The sequence below is a fragment of the Octodon degus genome, unplaced genomic scaffold (genome assembly GCF_000260255.1).
Source record: "Octodon degus isolate 3935 unplaced genomic scaffold, OctDeg1.0 scaffold00043, whole genome shotgun sequence".
In the NCBI taxonomy this organism is placed as follows: domain Eukaryota; kingdom Metazoa; phylum Chordata; class Mammalia; order Rodentia; family Octodontidae; genus Octodon; species Octodon degus.
In genome coordinates, this window is record NW_004524619.1 from 3,110,444 (window position 1) to 3,130,650 (window position 20,207).

General features: G+C 41.1%; 1 protein-coding gene and 1 pseudogene across 2 annotated transcripts in view; both read right to left on the minus strand.

Annotated features, from left to right (window-relative positions):
• The window catches only part of Plcl2 (phospholipase C like 2), a 217,857-nt gene that overhangs the window by 63,494 nt on the left and 134,156 nt on the right, over positions 1 to 20,207 (minus strand). The gene's annotated exons all lie outside the window — the stretch shown is intronic.
• LOC105742221 lies at positions 5,384 to 6,420 on the minus strand (annotated as a pseudogene).

Sequence of the window (20,207 nt, forward strand, 5' to 3'; positions counted from 1 at the left end):
AGAACTGACCAACCACGCCTCCATCACTCAACAGGAAAAAGAAAAAATACAAGCAATAATACAAACCTAGTCATGAAGCAAACAAACCAACAGGAACAACAGAGAAGGAATGAAGAACAGAGCAGCAGAGAGTCGGGCTCACAACCCATCAATCACCTGGCAGGAGGGCGGCTCCTATACTCTTGAAAGCAGGGAGGTAGACACAAAAGGAGCACAAACTGATCTGAGTTCCAATCCTGACTCTGCTGCTTATTGCTTTGTCATCTAGGACAACAGTTCATCTCACAGAGCCATAATTTCCTATTTGCAAAACACGCTTACTAAAGACACTGCACCTTATAATACAAGGACTAAATGAAAGGACACCTGTGGAGCACCTGGCTGAACGAAGACACCTGCAAATGCAGATGCTGACTCCCGTTCACCCAGCAGGCCTGGAAAATCATGTGCTGGTGACCCCAAACTAGCTGAGTGAGCCTTCCTCTCATATGTTCACTGGCAGAGTTTCCAACACTCCTCACTAATTTTAGTTTTTACCTGGAAAGCCTGCCATGATGAGGCTCAGAAAAACACTTAGTTATTATTCACAGAAGCATCTTCACAGGAAATAATCACCAAAGGTTCAATACTTAGGCACCTTGTAGCTGTAAATACATGCACAGCTGAAGAAATGTTCATCTCAAAGGTGTGAACAGGGAAGCATGTGTGCATCTGCTCCACAACCCGGAGGGTCATTTGGTCTTAGGACAATGTTATTCAGGGCAGCTCTCCGTGGGAGACTCGGAGCTAAGTGCTGAGGAGAAATAAAACTGTTGATGACTCTGGGACAATGGCAGACAAGAAAACAGGTCAATAAAAAAATCACTACAATAAAACAAGGCATTGTTATTACAGCCATGAGCGACGGGGTGTGACAAAGTTAAGCGTTCTCCCGCCCCAGCCCATTTGTGGATAGCTGATGCTAAGGCACTCATGGCACAATGAGGACCCACACTGATGACAGAAGGATTCACTGGTAGCTGAGGTTTCGATACAGAGGCTTCTCTTCTGATACAAGAGTGGATATACTTCCCACCTCCTCATGGACAGTATGTAAAATATGTGGTGAATATATCAGTGTGGAGAACACAGAGTAAGAATACATTCTTTCCAGGCTTGGAAGTAAACAGCAGCAGCCATTTACAGATGGTATTGAAGAGGAGTTCCAGAGGGAACCAGCCAACAGAGGAGAGGCCCACAACTACAACAAGCAAAGTGCAAACAAGGCAGGAAGAAACACTTCCAGAACTTAGTAGAGATGATTTTGTCACACCTGTTATTAAATATTTGTACCATTTCCTTTGGAAATGCCAGCATATCTTTTCACCATTTTAGAATGCCTATTTATAATTACAGCACGTATTTGTAACTAAACTAGGTCAGTGAAGAATTCCTATCTCTTGTCCACAGCAGGGGCCCACTCACCCTTAGCTCACACAGCATCTGCAAGTCTTCCCTGAGCACAGAGCCTTGTTCTGCAGGGCACATGGGTGTGTGGGCCTCCTGCAGCTGGTGGGACTCTGGGCGAGCAATGGGCCCTCCTCACAGTTTTCCTTCCTTCCTCTGGCAATTATGATTGAATGCAGAGCCCAGTGCACTGAGGACACAGCGGGGGGCAGCCAGGGGATGGCTGACCTAGTAGGGAGCCAGGTCGCCTACCTTATGCCAAGCTGTAGTTATAAACAGTACAAGTATTGGTTGAATGAATCAAGTTGAAAGTAATCTGACACCTCCACATGCGTGCGCTGCTTTCTATTTCACTTAATGCTCACATTATATATGTGAGGTGGATATTGAAGAGGTTGTTTTACAGATGTGAAGACAGAAGATCTGAGAAGAAAATCACTTTCTCGAGGTCATCTGGGATGACAGGCAAACGGACTGTAATTAATAAATAATGGAAGTGGTACTTTATTTGACCTCAAAGCCTTTGCCTTTCCATAACACTATGATTGGTCTTGACACAAGAAGTAATTGCACAAGAGGAAAAGGCATTCAAAACAGGACAAACAAAAGCAGATGGATTTTTAACTCTTGAAAGGTACTACACACAGACTGGTAGTATTACTAGTATTATTAGCACAGAAGTGGGCAGAGGAGGTAGGTGGGGCCACTGCTTTCCAACATGTTAGGGAGGGAGGGAGGGAAAGAGGGAGGGACAGACAGACAAGATTACGCAGGAAGAAGAGTAGGACTCCATGACAGAACTGCTGTGGGCACTGAAGGGCCCAAGATGGTGCAGAGAGCAAACGGGTTGAGATGAGAGACACACCCCATAGTTCCAAGTATTAGCGCAGTGTCTTATAGCATGTTAACATGCTGAGGTTGCAGAGCTCCACCTTAGTGGGGCTGAGCTTGTGGTTATAGCAAGGAAGGTCTTGTGAGAGACATAACCAGTAGAAACTAGAAACTAAGTAATACTTGGCTCTGGCATTTGAAAAATAGGGTTTTTCTGCACAGTAGTAGCAGATAAAATGAAAGAATGTTTACATTTCAGGGGGAGGAATGTTGAAGATAAATGAGCATTCCAGTGATGCTCCAGAATTGCTCAAATTAACAGAGGAATGAGTACAGAGATAAAGGAGTGGCCAGAGGAAAGGAAAGAGCAAGTATGTCAGATATGTACAGATGCGTGAGGAGAAGGTACTAGAGGGTGGGCGATAACGTCTGTGGAGCCCACAGAGTCGGAAGCTCTGTATTTGGGCATCTGTTCATCTTGGGTAGTTGCGGAGAACATAACTACAGTACCACAGCTCCATAACAATGCTACATATATGTTTGCAAAAATCACTGTATTTTGTAAAACTGCTTAATAAAACCACAGGGCGTACAGAGAAAATAGGGCTAAAAGCACAACATTCAAAAATTTCAAAATGACATTTTTAAAAAGATAGGAATCACATAAAAGCAGTACCATGGTACTGATACTAAATGGTTAAAGAATGAACGATATTACTACAATAAATGGACACTCTATCTTGAAAAAGACCCAAAAGTCATCTTGTGGGCTGCTGTGAGTGGTAGAAGATATCTCTGAAATCAAATGGAAAGTTGTAACAAGGTACAGATGGGTATAGTTACTAACACATAAGTGACTAAAGATCGCTGGTAGACATTTGAGAAGGTTAAGTGTTTATTACCTTTGTTTCACTGGGGCTGTTTTCTTGTTTTGTGTTTTTATGGAAAAAACTGTGCATGTAAATGAAATTCAAGTTATGTTCAAATTGTTTCCAAATGTATCAATTACAGTTAATGCAAAAAATTCACATTTTCTAAACAAGTATTATCCCAACTGACTGTATTTTAAACTCTTTTGGAAAAATATTTACAAAATTCTACAGAATTTTATTATGAAGAATAAGTCAAACTTATTTGACATAACTTACTTACTTATTTGACCAGAGCATTCTTTGGCATCACATAAGCCTGCCCCACCATTTTCAACTATTTTAACAATCATTTATTTCCAAAGAACAGATGCCAAACACCACATAAATCTGGAGTGAATTAGGAGTTATAAGTGACCTAGCATCCTCACTCAGAAAGCCAAGAATTCTCTAACTTCTTAGTATGCGCGAACGTTTCATAGAGTTCATTCCAGAGCTTGGATGGTTCCCGGAGATCAACATGGGTCTCCTATTATACAACTTTTATCTAAACACCAGAACAACCGGAACCTTTTATGCACTACACCTGAGCTAAAATCCTGTAAAGCAGCAACGTCCCATCTTCTCTGGTTCAGCGCTTCACAAGGCATTACAAAATGCCTTGAGAGCCAGGTGTGGTAATGCACGCCTGCACTCCCAGCTTTCTTCAAGGCTGAGGCCAGAGGATAGCAAGCTGCGCCCAGCTTGCACAATTAGGTGACACAGGGAGAGGCCGTCTCAAGCAATCAAGCCTCATGTGCCACAATAAATGTATCACTTCTCACTCTCAATTAATATATAACCACAGTCGCAAACTCGGAAAAGACTGCATTTGCTACATGAAGTTTCAACTGCTGTCTCTGAACTGGGTAACCAAATAAACACAGGATAAACGTGCATATTTATTCTATGCAGTACAATACAGGCTTTCCTTTTCTCCTCACTCAAATAACTATTTGGATTCAGCAAAAAATTCATGAACAGTAGTATCTGACTCACTGTTGTAGGGTCCTACTTTCTACTGGCTGCTGTGACCCAGAGCACACTCCACAGGCCAGCTGTTCTGACTTGTGGGTAACAGAGACAGTTCCAGATTCAGCCACTAGAAGTCCTTAGTAACACACATTTGTTAGGAAGGGAGGGGAGACTGGAGCAGAGATTGAGAAAAACCAGCACAGACAGGACGTTGGGGAGAAAATGTACTTATAGGGGAATAAATGGGGGAAAAATCTGAGAAGAATAATTTAGGAGAATTAAGAGGCACAACTTACAACTTACTAAGGTGTGTTATCTTACCAACAACTGTATTTTAAATTGTAAGAGAAATTTTATGCAAGCAGTGAATTGAACTATGAAGTTATAACCATGCTTTGATTTAAAAGGAATGCACTCGTATTTCTAGCCTAATCAGGACTTGGCATCGCTAGAAGTTTCTCAGTGGTCCCAGCATATCTAAACAGATGAGGAGATGGTAAAGCTCCGTTGTGCAAAGCAGCTTGTGGTGGGCTGGGGAGGTAGCTTGGCACTCTAAGCGCCTACCTTGCAAGCAAGGACAAGGATCTGGGCTCGATCTGTGGCATCATGCTGTGCTGGCCCCGACCCCGGGCACACTGAGCTGGCCACCAAGACCAAGCATGGTGGCACATGCCAGTAATCCCAGCGCTGGGGAGGCTGAGACAGGAGGACCACTGTGAGTCAGAGCTGCATAGTGAGACCCCGTACCAAATAAATAAATAAATACAGCCTGAGGAAAGTTGAAAAAGGCTCTAGAAAAGCCAGGCAGGTCCAACTGTATTAAAAGGTCAGGTATTTAAAAAAAAAAAAAAAAAGTCAGGTATAAAGTCAATGAATCACAATATAAATTGTTGACAAATTTAAAAAATTACTGCGTTTCAAATTTTAGTTTAGTTTTAATGAACAATTTCTAATTTTGAAGGAACAGAGGTTATTTACTTAATTATATTTCAGGGAATAAACAAATAGTAAGGGTCTTGCTATGCAGTTCAGGCTGGCCTCGAACTCAAAGCGATCCTCCGGCCTCAACCTCCAGAGTGATGTGTTTACAGGCAGGTACCACCATGCCCAGCTTAAACATAATTTTGAAAAACAAACATTCTTCCAGGTGTAAAAACCAACCCCCCTAAAGAATTCTGGATTTGGTCTTGTACTACTGTTTTGGGTCTGGTAAAATATGATATTCATTGGTAAAACAGAAATACTGAAATTTAAGCAATAGAACATAAACTTCTAAAAAGGAACTCCACTATAATTATAAAACTATCCGCAAAAGCTGTATAATTTCTTTCTTTTTTAAACTTGGCCAGCAACTGAGAGTCAAGAAACAACACATCAAGTAACAATTAACTAAGACCCAACTGGTAGTCTCCCACGTCATTTCATACAAGAAAACTCCAGAGCAGCTCCTGATTCTCAGGCTCACCAGAGGTCCTTCGGGTATCCTGCCACCAACCAGGACATACATTTAACCAGAGGGGTCCTGGCAAGCAGCACCGTGCTACTTGCAGCCCCACTGGAGTCTCAGCCTCCAGCCTCCCGGGCCCTTCTACCCTACACAGAGGCGCAGGCGCTTCACAGCTGGGGATGACGTGCCACTTCTCTTTTTTTCCTCCTTTGTCACTTTTTCTTTCCCCTTCTCTGGTGACTCCTTTTGCTCCTCTACTATCCACTGCTTTCTCTTCTCCTCCACTGCCAGTTCCTTCCGTTGGCTCCCTTCATGCCTTCTTTGTCATGAACACTGATATAAACCACTTTGTTACAGCCTTCTCAGTTCCGAGCAATTTTGGTGGCAAAAGACTGTATCCTGGGGGCAAAGGCTGTACTTTCCTCTGTGTAGTCCTGAGAATAATCCAGCCGCAGCAAAGCACCGTAGTTGTAGTCTTCTACAATACTGCCAAACTTGAGGCTGAATGGCCTCCACTTCTCGTTAGCCGATTGTGATTTGACTTCTTCTGGGTCCAACATATCTACCTTGAGTTTCTCAAAATGCTCCCGGAATTCAGAGTAGATCTGCTCCTCCACTTCTGCAAGTTTCAGGAACTGCGGGCCAACTGCTGCGAACAGCTTGTACAACACGCCAGCACTCTGCACTGCTCTCAAGCCCAAGCGCCTCAGTATCTGGACTGCTGTAGTAAGACTCCGCTGGGAGAGAGCGAGCATTTGCCATGGACGCCACCTCCTTAGAAACTGGCTCATCCATGCCACAGGCTTCCTCCATGTTGCAGCCAAGAAAGTGTGGCTTCACCTAGCAGGAAGGTGTTTGTTTTTTTTTTTTTTCAGTGCCCGCCATCTCCCAGCTTTTGATTAGAAATGGAGCTGCAAAAGCTATGTAATTTCTAACAGTTCATATACAATACTAATTTACCACAATGTGCTTTTCTATATAGAAAGCATCTGTATAGTAAATTCAGGTGCATTTAAATTATAATAATCCGGGGTCGGGGAGATGGCTCAGTGGAATAAGCACTTGCCTGGCAAGCGCAAGGCCCTGAGTTCAATTCCTGGTTTCACAAAAATAAATTAAATAAATAAATAAATTTTAAAAATAAATAAATTATAATAATCCTTCCATCTATCTTATGTTCAATTTTCTGCAACCAGATATCTTGTTAGTGAACAACTGGTGTGCAAGAGTCATTACTGTGGTGCACAACTACTGTGGCATGTCTTACAAAATATTCCCACATTAAACGGTCCATAGCAGAAGAAGAACTATCCTGCACCACGGTTACCTCAAGGGCGCATACACAAAAACCCCATCCTCTCCTGGGCCTTTGGTCATGTCAGCCTCTTAATGCTACTCAACACTTCTCTTTTTTTAAACCACATGAATAATAATGTATGATGATGACATGCTTAGGCAATATCCTTATACTATGCCAGGCAGCATGAAATTTAAGGGCATAGTATACGCAAATACCCTCTGTAGTCGCAGGACAAGGAAGGGCTGCAAGTAGGCAGAGGGGCTCTCTACAGGCAAGGAGATTGTCCATTTACTTTTGCCTCCAGTGCATGCCTTGGAAATGCAAACACTGGCCAGCCTTCCTTCGCCTCACCTCACCCCTTGCAGATAGTTCAGAGGCTCCACCTTGTGTGGAGAATCAAGTCTCCAAAGAACCAACTGGGTCAAACCTGGCCTGAATCATTCCTACAGAAGGAAAGGAGAACTTAAGGAACTTGAGCTGGTTAAACTCAGCTATTCAGAGGGCAAGCTACTCCTGGAAAGTGCTTGGGAACTTCTGGAAGGGATGCTGTTAATTCTTTCAAGTTATTAAGGACCTTTCTTTTTTTTTTTTTTTGCAGTATCGGGGATTGAACTCAGGACCTTGCGCTTGCCAGGCAAGCACTTACTCTACTGAGCTATCTCCCTAGCCCAGTAAGGACCATTTAGAGTTCTGACATGCTGGTTTAAAACTATTACTAAATTAATTAAATTTCAAAAGATACAATTTGAATTAAGCATAGTACCACTGTTATTACTGCCTATTTATATCAAGCTTTATCTCCAAGGGGATCAAGGTGATTTAAAAACGTCTAATTAACAAGCAGTAATTCAATCACTGTCTTACTGTAAAGTGTCATTATCTTCTCTCAGGTCTGTGATAACCAAGTGTAGATGTTAGTTAAGAGGGAAAGGCAGTTTGATATTTCTCTGTAATAAAAGCAATACTTTCTAGCACAGCTGAACATCTGCAGTATTCCTGGGGTAAAAGAAAGGCACAAAGGCATCAGAGTGGTAGGGCGTACATGGGTTAAAAACCCCAGGTTTGGGCTGGGGAGACAACTCAGCAGTCTAAGTGCCCGCCTGGCAATTGTGAGGACTTGGGTTCAATCCCCGATACCGCATGCTGTGCCCGCCCCGGAACCCCAGATGCACCATGCCGGCTACTAAAACAGGACATGATGGTGCACACTTTTGTAATCCCAGCGCTGTGTAGCGAGAACTTGTACCAAATAAACAGAAGATTAAAAAACAAAACAAAAACCCAGGTACTCCTGGTGCTGACTGCATAATTCACATGTCCCATGACCTCTTTCAGAATACACAAACTGCAGGCCTAAAAGGAAGACCTACTTTTTACTTTTCACTGTAAATTTTACATATGCCCCTATGAAAATGAGTTTCCACGTCTTCCACGGAGCAAAGCACAGCTTGATTAATGATTGCTGCTCTGGAGTTTGGCTGCTGATAAAATAATACACACATTCAGATCTTGAAGCTTCAAGAGATGGAAACTTTGGGTCTTTGAAAACTAGTAATAACAAGGATAATGACTACCATGTGACCCCATGCCCATTTTATAAAGGAATAGACTTGTCCAGGCAGAACATTAATTCTCTGCTGCATCATCCTTCAAATTAAAATGAAAACACCTATTGACTTCCTAGGGTGTGGGGAGGTTCCTCTTTCATCCTACAGTTTCTCATTATATTTGTGTCCCTGTATAAGCATAATTTTGTGTAACATGTTGATCATATCCCATGCACACTACACTGATGGGGGGGCTATGGATTTGCCGCTGTATTTATTAGGGTGTGTCCTCTGTAGAACCAACCAGGGAAGATTTGTTCCCCGGCAGCCAGCTGGCTGTGCAAGTGAGATGAAGACAAGGATTTCCCAGGGTGGGCTGGACGAGGCACACATTGTTGGCATGGGGGAAAGGGTGGTGCTTCTTCCCCAGAAGCACGACAGTGTGTGGTGGTTGTCACAGGAGGGTGGCTATCCGGTTTTCAAAGAATACTTTGCTTAGCCAACAGGAGGCCATGCCTACTCAAGGTTTCTCTCTTCTCCGCCCACCCCAGTTCACATGTTAAAACCACCATACACCAGAGCTTCTGACCATCAGCTTAATCCAGGGGTGGCGAACTTGTGGCATATGTACTGCTGCCATCTGTGTATCACTGAGAGCTTTAAAAAGGTTTGTCAGCACTGTTAATCGGTACATGACCGTGCTTGGAAAACTGCAGAGCACTGTACACAGACGAGGGGTGCTCTGCATCTCACGGTGGTTTCACCACATCATGCCTCCTACACCCCGGCCAGGTATGTGCGTAGGAGTCCTTGCTTTTTCCTCTTCTCTCCCCTATACTCCTTGACTTTTCACTGTTTTCTTTTAAGGGCATGTGAATCTTTTTTTTTTTTTTTTTTTTTTGGCATAACCAGGAATTGAACTCAGGCCCTTGCGCTTGCCAGGGAAGTGCTTATTCCACTGAGCCATCTCCCCAGCCCTAGGGCATGTGAATCTTTAAAGAGTAATTTCAGGCAGGATAAAGAATTCACTGGCCAAGGGCAGAGGTGACTTCAAGGGTGTGAATACGAGGTAAATGACCTGGGACTGGGAGGCTCAGGCCTGTCTCCCTGCCTTCTGTTCACTTGGGTCCACCCTCCTGACAAACATGTGGAGCTGCCTAAGCTCTCCAAGTAGCCTCTTCCTGGACCAGCAAGGATGGCTCTTACTGCTAGGAGATGAGTGCTGCCATCTAGCACTAAGCCAGGGCTGCTGCTCCACCCGCCAACCTTCAGGCAGCCCTCAAACCTAACCCTCCCGAGAAAGGCTTTCTGTGTGCATGGAAATGAAAACCAAGAGCTGAGGAAATGCAGGCACACATGGGACAGAGCGGGAGGGCAAGACGTGCACCTAACACCTGTATCCTGAAGATGCCATTCGCACTTAGCAAAAATATGTTTTTAGTCCCTGCTGTGGGCCACACACTGCTATCAGTGGATGCTAAGAACAAAGTGACAAGACACAAAGGGCCTTGCTCTCCTGAAGCTCAGATCAGGGGCAGGTGAGAGAAAGTACTTTAAAAACTAGAGGGAAATAAATAATGTATACAAAAGCAGAAGGTGGGAATCTACTGGGGGCTTTCCACTCCTCCTCGTGGGAGAAGGCTTCACCAGACCGGTCTTCCCCCCCTTTTCCTTCACCAGGTAGTTTTCTACACAGGGGTTAACAAAGCCTGGTTTTAGAGAAAGGCCTTCTTGCCTTCAGGAAGGTGCAAGAAAACTGAGGGTCTTCAGAGACACAGTAGAGTGTTTCTGACTCCATTCAATATTCCTTTCTCCACTCAATTTTTTCCCCACCCCACTCCTAATGGTCTTGGCTTAACTAAAAAAAGAAGCACTACTTAAACCCAATTCTTTGATCAACTCATTTTAATGCCTCATTACCAAGCAGCACAATCATGGTCACGCGTATCACTAACTACATGTGAAGTTAAATTAGCTACAGGTTTCACTGGGTTAGAACATGAAATTCTGCTTACTATTATCATTTTTTAATGACCTAGCACACCTGTCTCATGGGCACTATAAAAAAATCAGCAAATGTTGACCTTCACTCCCTTTGCTCATCTAGTTTATCTCTCCTGTGCTTCCAGTTTTTGACTGTAACAATTGAAGCTGATGACTTCTTCCAAGATCTTGAGAAGTATTCAGACTATTAATCTCTTCTTACTGTTGGAATTGGAATCGGGTGCTTTTGGATCAAAATTCACAATTCAAATTCACTTAAGGACTATCTCCAGATTCTCTTTTTGATGGCAAACAAACTTGGCCTGTAAAGGCCCTGAGAATATTTTAGTCTACTCTCCACTGAAGATACTCAACTCTGCCCTTGTAATGAGAAAGGAATCATAAAGGATTCAGTTGTACTCCAATAACACTTTGTTTATAGACACTGAAATTTGAATTTCACTTAGTTGAATTTCACTTAATTTTTACAACATGTAATTTTTAAAAACAATTTTTAAAAGTACAAATTATTCTTACTTTTCAGGCCATCCAAAACTAGTATTTTTCCATCTCTTGCTCTGTGTTTGTGTAAGTGTATGTGCATGTACGTGTGTGGCGTACTGGGGATTTATGCAGGGCCACATGCATGCGAGACCAGTGCTCTACCAGCAAGCTACATTCTCCCTTTTCCTTTTATTTTTATTTATTATTATTTTTTTTTTTTTGGTTTGGCAGAACTGGGGATTGCGCTCAGGCCCTTTCACTTGCCAGGGAAGTGCTTATTCCACTGAGCCATCTCCCCTGCCCCTCCCTTTTCCTTTTAATTTTGAGATGGGTCTAGCCAAGTTTCAAGGCTGGCTTCAAATTCACGATCTTCCCATCTCAGCCTCCAAAGTGGCTGGGATTACAGCTGTGCACCCTACAACTTGTCAGGTTCTTGTTTAAGTGTCATGTGATACTTCACTTGGTGAAAATCAACTCAAGTACTCTAGATAATATTGCTTGAGGGCTGGAGAGACAGCTTGTCGGGCTAACAGCTTGCCTAGCAAGCACAAGGACCTGGGTTCAATTGCTGGTACCATGTGTGGTGCTGGCCCCGCAAAGAATATAGCTTGATCTTCTGCATGCACATTTGGAAAACAATATGAAAATCAAATGCAGTTAGCAGTTTTTAAAGAACAAGATTTGTTGCAATATATGTAGGATAAAAAAGATTTTGGTTACAGAGAATACTAACATACAACCACAATGATATTAAGTCAACTAAAAATTAGATACCACCCAACTTACAGTTAGTTACACAGTCAAAAAACCATTTCTAGGCACAAGGATACAACTACTTTTATTTTGGCATCAGATAAGTGATTCGAAACTAAAATTACTTCATGCCATATGTTGTGGTTTGTGTCTAAATGTCCTGCAAAGCTTCACAGTCAGAGGGCTTCTTCCAAGATGGCTGAATGTGATGCTGGGATTAAGGGTGTATGACTAATAAATCAACTCAATGACAGGTTGGCACCACCCTAATCCCAGTAGTCTGCATGAGATAAAAGGTGCAGAAAGATGTTGTTAAGGTCTCTTGTTGCTTTTGCTGTCTTCCACTGCCATGTAGCACTGTCCCCTGCATGTGCCACCCTGTCTAGGAGCCAGTGGTGTAAACTGTGAGCTAAAGAAACCTTTCTCCTTTAACTTTGGGCACTGTGTATTTTTTTTTCAGCAATGAGAAATGTAACTAAGACACTGTATAATAACACATATGAAGGTACACTTTCATTTGACTTCTTTCTAATGAGTGCAGTTATTACAAAGAAAACTAGAAAAATCCACATCGATTCCAAAGAAAATACTGAAATTAAGTACTTCTCTGAATAGATGAAGGATCTCCTACATAAAACTTCCATATTAAAAAAAAAATGTGTGAGTGTAACACTTAGCCTCAAAGATTTCATTAATACCAATATGGCAGGGAAATAAATGTCTTCAACTACTAAACATATTATTTTAAAGCTAATTAGTAATTAAGCTTGTAGAGTTAAACTTAACTCTCAATACATCATAATGTCCACCCACTGAGTTTACTGGGAGAATAATTTTCTTATGGTTCAGAATTTGAAATGCTCTAATTAAGTTAGAAAAGACTGTAAAACCATTATTAAATGCTATTTTTGTTCCTGGTAAATTCACGTGGTAGTAAAATCAGCTTGGTATTAAAGGTGATTATTTTAGTAGGGGAGGTACCATTTGTTACTTTACAGTAATCTGGGGAACCGTAAGTGAAGAGAGTGAGGCAGGTGCTGGAACACTGGAACAGCGCAGGCTCCTGCAGTCCTCCTGGACCAGCGCACTGCTCTGAGGAGGTCTGGTGAGGGAGGGAGAGGCAGAATCTTTTCATCCAAGCAAAATCAAGAAGTAAGGAGTCCACAGGTCAGGCTGAATTTTACTTCTCTTGTGAACTAGAGTTCAAATGTGACATATCTATAAAATATAGGCTTCAGAGCTTTACTGAAGTTCAAATATTATTAATAGAAAAATGTTTGGCTATGGAGGAAAATAACCCCACATTATTCAAAACGCAGAGGAAAAAAACCTTTGAAGATGCTTTCCTGATCATAACTAGGGACAAAAGACAGAAAAAAGGTCAAAAATAAGCACACCTTACTGTCTATGAAAAGATGCTAGAAGGTACACATCAACAATTACATTTGCTGAAAAACAAGCCAGTGCTGGACTATACGATCTATTATTTCAGTAGCTTTGTTTTCATGCAGTAGAATCCATCCGAATTAGTCCACTCCTTAGAATGATCTTCTAAAATGTGACTGCACATCTAAAAAGTACACATTCATGAGGAGAGAAAAATTTGTCATTATATGTAAAAACAACCTATGTATCACACTGGCAGATTTTATAGAACTACCTGCAATAATTTCAATCCTTCCAATACTGCTGAATTTCTAAGTGGACAGGCATATACCACTGGAAACTATGCAACAGGTAACAACAGATCATGTTAATCCTTCATGAATGGATCTTGAATTTATAAAGTTTGAACAGTATGAGCAACAAGATTTTAAATAATAAAATTATGTCATCAATGCAACTTACATGACTTCGAAACTCTAAGCAGAATATGGATGATACAATAGTAATTAGCTCATTATTTTGATGAATCTTTGACAAAAATAAAATACTTAAGAAATTTCCATGTATACTCCTTACTCATTAATTGTAGGCCACACTTTAAGGCCAACACTGCTAAAACAATCATTAGGCAAAACAGCTCCATTAGCTGGCTGGAGAATATCTGTACACCACCTGGCTCCCAAGGGTCAACTCAGGCTCTGCTGCACAGGCAGCCACCTTCCCAGGTGGAATGAAGAGCCAGCACAGGCTTAGCACCTGTCAGAAACTGCCCTTCGGGCCGCTGAAGTGGAACAGTGCGGGTGCATGTCCTTGGGTCTTAACTGGGCTGTGGCTTAGGGAATGGTGAGTGTTTTAGCAGGAGCCACTTTGGAATCCCTACTGTTTTTTGTGTTTGTTTGTTTTTAACCATAGGCCTCTGCAAAACAACAGCTCAAGGCAGAGCATCACAGAGAGACAAAACTCTCCTCTGGGTCCACTATAACAGGAAGCCAGGCAGCCCCAAGCGCAAATGAAGAGGCAAGCTGAATGCATCACAGAGCTGGGAACTGCGCGTTCTGGGTCAGCTAGTCTTCATCTGTGTCATTTTGAAAGAATGTGGTGCTCACAAACCACATAGATATTCAAATTACCATACGCTAAAAGGCAATTAGGTTCTTTTGTTTCTGATTATTGCTTTTCTGTCTGAAAAGAATTCCCATAAAAGGACAATCATAATCCACAAAACTGGATGTAGAGATAATACCACTTTGAAAGAATACACAAATAATTACAAATTTTAAGATATCGCATTAATTCTTGATTTAAAATCTTCAGTATTTAGTGGTTGTTCCAATAGCAAATGAAAATATTTTTCTAGAAAGATTCAACTGTTAGAAGAATATGCTGCATGCATGAGGTACATGATGTTAAAAGTTACCCCCACTACTTAATTTTTTTTTCAATTACTATACCTATTACAAAGTCTTTGTCAATCTAAATGCACCCCAAATATTGCACTTTTCCAAGATGATAAAAAAGAAAAGTGCCATTCACCTGACAACAGTCAGTACTAAAAAGCAATTTGGGTTTATTTCTCTCAATGGTCACAATGCAACCCTCTAGCCAGCCACAATCTTGTCATCTTGTACTTCTCAGTCTTCCTGGCTCCTCCCTAAAACACACAGGCTGTTCTCAGAGATATTTCACAAAGCTGTTAGGACCACTTGGAAAATCTGCAGTGGGGAGGGGAGGGCTGGCAGGTGGGTGGTTTCAGCAATCACAAAGGTGTAATGAAGAAAGTTGAAGAAAAAAGCTATTTCTTTTCACACATTGCCTTGGTTTATGAAACATGCTACCCTGTGGCTTTCCACCTGGCAAAAGGATGAATTTCAAAGCATAAGTGGAGAACTAACTTGTTAACACAAAGACATTTCTTAAAGATCAAATTAGTTTTTTAACTCAGGTTTATACCAAAATGAAGGGGTTGGATGTTAAGATCTGTCAAGGAAAATTGTTTTAATTATTTGAGCCTTTCAAGAAAAACACCATAGATCATAGAGATTTATCCCTTATGGTAGAGCTTTCCCTTCTCCCTTCAATGGCAGGGCAAGGAGCGGGCAGTTTTAAAATAAGAGAGCTGGGGAAGAGAAGTTGCAAGTCCACTTCATACCCTGCAGACGCTGGAGCCAGGAAATCCCTCACTACACAGCTAACCTTAAGGCAAACAGGGCAAGGCACAGAGATGCAGGTCTTAGGCATTCTTTGTCAAGGACACAAAAAGGGGACTCCTATAACCACACCCTCTCTGGGCAGCCAGTGTCCACTTCACAGAGGAACAGGAGCAAAGAAAGACCTAGAGACAGAGCATCATACCAGAAAGCTCTGCGTGTCAGGTCACACAAATTACTGCAACACATCACGCTTACCAAACAGAACAAAATTTAAGGCTATCTACCTCCTCCCAAGACAGACAAAGATAGCTACATTTCCTTCAACACAAGGGTTGAATGTAAAGTCTGATGTTAGATTCTGTCACGCAGGAGGTGAGCGAAGGCCATCCGAGAACAATGACCCTAAAAATAGGAAGCTGGCAGCCCTGCTCCCTCCACCCGCTTTACATACATTCCAAGTCTAGTGGAAGACACAGATTCACTGAGTAAGATGGGATGAGGAAGCTGCCTCCTCACGGCTTTGAAAAATCACCTGTGAACATGGCTGGTCAGAAAGAGCTGGGTGTATTAAATAATACTGTATAAATATACGGTATAAAATAAAGATGTATAAAATCCCTTTTAAAGATAGGTCCTTAGAGAGAAAGGACCTTAGCAAACAATTTTGGAGATACTCAGCCATGGCAGAAGCAAACACAAAACACTTCTGACCTAAAAAAAGGAAAAAAAAAAAAAAAAAAAAAAAGCTTTGAAGGAATTACACAAGAACAAAATCTAATATTCAACGTGGAATCTGACGGGAACATGGGAAGTAATGTTCCTCCCTTGCACAGGAAGAAAAAAAGACTTGAAAGTTTTACATCTGTAGTACTGATGTTAGTTTTATAAAAAATGTAGTGTTCTTTTGTATAAAATGTTTAGAGAGAAGCTCTCAAACTTTTTTGAGCTTTAAGTTTCAGATAAACTCTATATTTTCTACCAGATTCAAGAAAATAGAATGTCTGAAAAACAAGCAATCTTTCTTTGCTCCTTTAAAAAGCAACAGTGGGGGCTGGGGAGATAGCTCAGCAGTCTAAGCTCTTGCCTAAGGACCTGGGTCTGATCCCTGGGATCATGGGCTAGTGGCGCATGCCTATGATCCCAGGGCTGGGGAGAATCACGAGACAAGAGGAACACTACAAGTTGGAGCTACACAGCAAGACCCTGTACCACATAAATAAATAGAATGATAAAAAAAATTTTTTTTTCAGTACCAGAGATTGAACCTGAGTTCAATCTTGAGCTTGCCAAGCAGGTGCTTATTCTACTGAGCTACCTCCTCAGCAACCTCCCCCCCAATTTTTTAAGCAGTAGAAAGACTAAATGGAGAAGTAAAACTAGAGAGCCCCTATCAAACACATGGCCCCAACCCCTGTAAACAGAACAGTTCTTGAGGTAGCACTGGCTCAAAAAAGCTTCCCAAGCAGTGAAGAGCTGAGAGCAGGCCCGTTTCTCCACCAGGATGGTTGGAGGCCTGGGCGGGCTATGGACTCCTAGCTTACTTGGACACTTTAAATCAGGCTGTTAGTACAGCACGTCAGATGATATAGTGACTTGCTTCACAATAGTCCAAATCTTGTACCCACAATGTCTAAAATCCAAAATATTTCAAATTGCAGGTTTTAAAATACTTATATAGACTTTACTGTTTGAGGATCAAAATCTGAAATGCTCCAAAATCTAAAACGTTATGGGTTCTGGAGCAATCAGACTACGGATTTTCAGGTTAGGGAACTTCAGCATATACTGTTGATAGTATCTTACCTGAAAACACCATCCGGCAACACGCTGAACTCCACTAAATCTAAAAGCTTCAGACCCTGTGGGGGCCCAGCCTACTCCATCTAATCTGCTGATACATGTAGTACGTCATCACCCTGGATCTGTTAAGTACTTTTTTTCATTTCTCTTATCAATGAGAACCATTCTGGAGTAGCTCAGCTGCACGTTCTGATGATTCCAGACAGTGCTTTTAGAAATACCATCTACTGAACCTCTCCAGACACCTAATTAAACTACAGCCTTTGACTGTCTAATCTTTCTTTCAGGGTGCATTATATTCTCTTTCTCTCCATCCCTCCTTTTTTAGCTCCATCTTATCCTAAGCACACTAGTCTACCTGAATTTTCTGTTACAGTCATAAAAATTGGTAAGGTTGACACCTCCAATTAAAAGAAGCTTTTAATGTCAAGTTCTGAGGCAGGATAATGATAAAAGAAGTCACAAAGGAGAAGGAGATCAATAGTAATCTTATTGCAGATCATCTCTGGCATGTCCCAGCCCAGGAGACTCCATTAATTATGAAGTGTGATTTATCTACTCAACTGCATTAAGCAGGGTAAGAAAAAGTACAGTACATGCAAGCATACCAGCAACATAAAACAATCTTCCAGACGCTGCATACCAATTGCCAGTATTTCTGGGTAGAAGAAAGCCTTTGTTTCACATATTTTATTTTTAAAAAATCTCCTATTTAAGAAATATTTAAGGTCATGTGTTATATTATTACTCAGCCACTTATACAAAAACAAAGTGCAAACTATATCCTATCTAAAGCATACTGTTCTTCCCTTTATTTATCTATTTATTTATTTTTAGAACTAGGGATTGAACTCAGACCCTTGCACTTGCCAGGGAAGCGCTTATTCTACTGAGCCATCTCCCCGGGCCCTTGTTCTTCCCCTTAAAAAGTACTATTCTCATCTACATAACTTGATTCCTCATTCTTAATTAAACCTGAAGGTAACTGAAATTAAGATTTCTGTGAATTTGAAAAAAAAAAAAAAAAAAGACAGAAACTACTTTCAAATGGAGCACAGACAAAAGAACTGCAGTGAAAAAGAAGAAGTCATGTGAAAACCTCTGGGCAGGCAGGGGCTCCCCAGGAGTCTGCATCTGTGTGTATGAACAACTACAATGCCTGTTAACGAAGGGCTGGGCGTCTTCCAGTTTACTTTTTCCTCCCTCCCTTTTCACTCCCTACAACTTTATCTTAAGTTTAACTACAATAACTGAAACATAAACTGCAATAAAAACAAAAGTTGCAAGGTTTTTAAAACTTTATGTAATTCTTCACAAAATATTTAATTTTTAATATTTTCACTTCATAAAGGGAGACTATTGACTCCTTGATCTCTTTTAGTATGAAACTCATCAAAATTTTAATAATTTAAGTGTACACAGATGGTAAATCTGAGTCTAATTAAGATAGCTGAATTTTCCCTCTCACAGGGCAAGACTGGTTACAATCACTTCATCAGTGGAAGCAGGGAGACACTTGGAACTTCAGTGCAGATCTGTCCTTAACACTGTGTTAAAGACTACCAAGGTGCTCACTTGAAAAATCTTTTTTTTCCCATAATTTTATTGATAAAAAAATAGCAATGAGACAGTTTCAAACCAAATTGGTAGGACAGTTTCAATAATTCACACATTGTATACATTCTTCCAAGTGGTTAATTGCTGTACAAGATGTGGACATGATATCCTATTTACAAACACCATTAGAACAAATCCCTCTATTCATCAAGAGAATGTAACTATATATCTATCCTAACCACTTTGAATACACAGATACAAAATGGACATTCATCTGTATCCCCCTTTTTTTTTGTTAAGTTCCGTTATTTGAATATTATAGGTGTGTAAACTCAGCAAAATATTCTAAAAGAGTCCAGTAGCCCATAACAGTATTGGGTCTTTCGCTTGACTGGCAATGTCAGAAATTGTTGACCTGAGTCCCCTACAGCTCAACATAACAGCATGGCTTTACTTCTTATATTTCGTTTTTATACTTTTCTGCTGGATGGTTAAGACCAAGGTAAAGCAGGACCTGTGCAACAAGAGTTGTAGCTTTTTGGTCTGAGATGCTCAGTGAAATTCCCTCAGGATTTATCCTGAGATCCTGTACCTCAGATTGTAAAACCTTTGTCAGTGTCAGCCATGTGGATAAATCACGGTCATTGCTTGGCCACTGTGCTCTCTGTGAAAGCCTGAGAGAATGTTTTCTCTCCATGGGACTCTCCTTAGGCACACTCTACATCATCGATCACTTTCCTCTTTGGCCCCATAATCTCCTTGATCAGAAAATTTGGGACACTACTGAGTTACATAACGATACAGTACAGGTTCTCATATGTCCTGAGTCTTAATTGACCTTAGAAGGCTAGGGCCAAAATGTTGGCTTTCTGTGTGGCCCTCCTTTTTCTCTGATTTTGGTCTGCAAACTTAGGTTGTTAACCATCCAGAAGACAAGCTTGAAAAATCTTAAACTCAGGTCATACAATCTGTATTTTTCTCTCACCAACTTTTAGTTATATAAGATAACAGACTCACTGTGATATTTGGTTTTAATTAGTGGATATATTTATACATATTCCAAATAAAATATTTAAGTTTCTATTATTTGAAGTAATATAAAAGATGTTAAAATACTTGTAAGTCAAATTTATTTTGAGCGGAGTGTGATTTCCTTTTTGCCATTTTTATTCAAGCTCCTTTTAGTAGTATATGGCAAGACAGACAAAATGAATTATTTTCTACTTTTAGTCAAATATAAGGTAACTGACTTGAAAGTCCCACATTTAATAACTCCAGATTATTTTTGAGGCTATCTGGAATTTATTAGTATCTGATCATTCATCTACATATATTCCACAGCTGATTTTCCTGATTAAGATTATCAAAAAAAAAAACTGGACAAAAACTGGCACTTGGGCTTTAATCCCGGTTCTATGATTAACCTGAAGGACAAGTGGGTTCCAGCTTCTTGCCTGTAAAACAAAGGTGCTCAGCAGATGGTTTCTAGGTTCTCTTTCCCTCCAATCCTTGCAGGGCCCATAAACTGTTCAAGGACTCCCTACTAGGTACCTGGACTTCGCCAACCTGTGCTTCCCTCCTGTGCATTGAGCCTGCTTTTGCAGCTGGCGTTCAATCCAT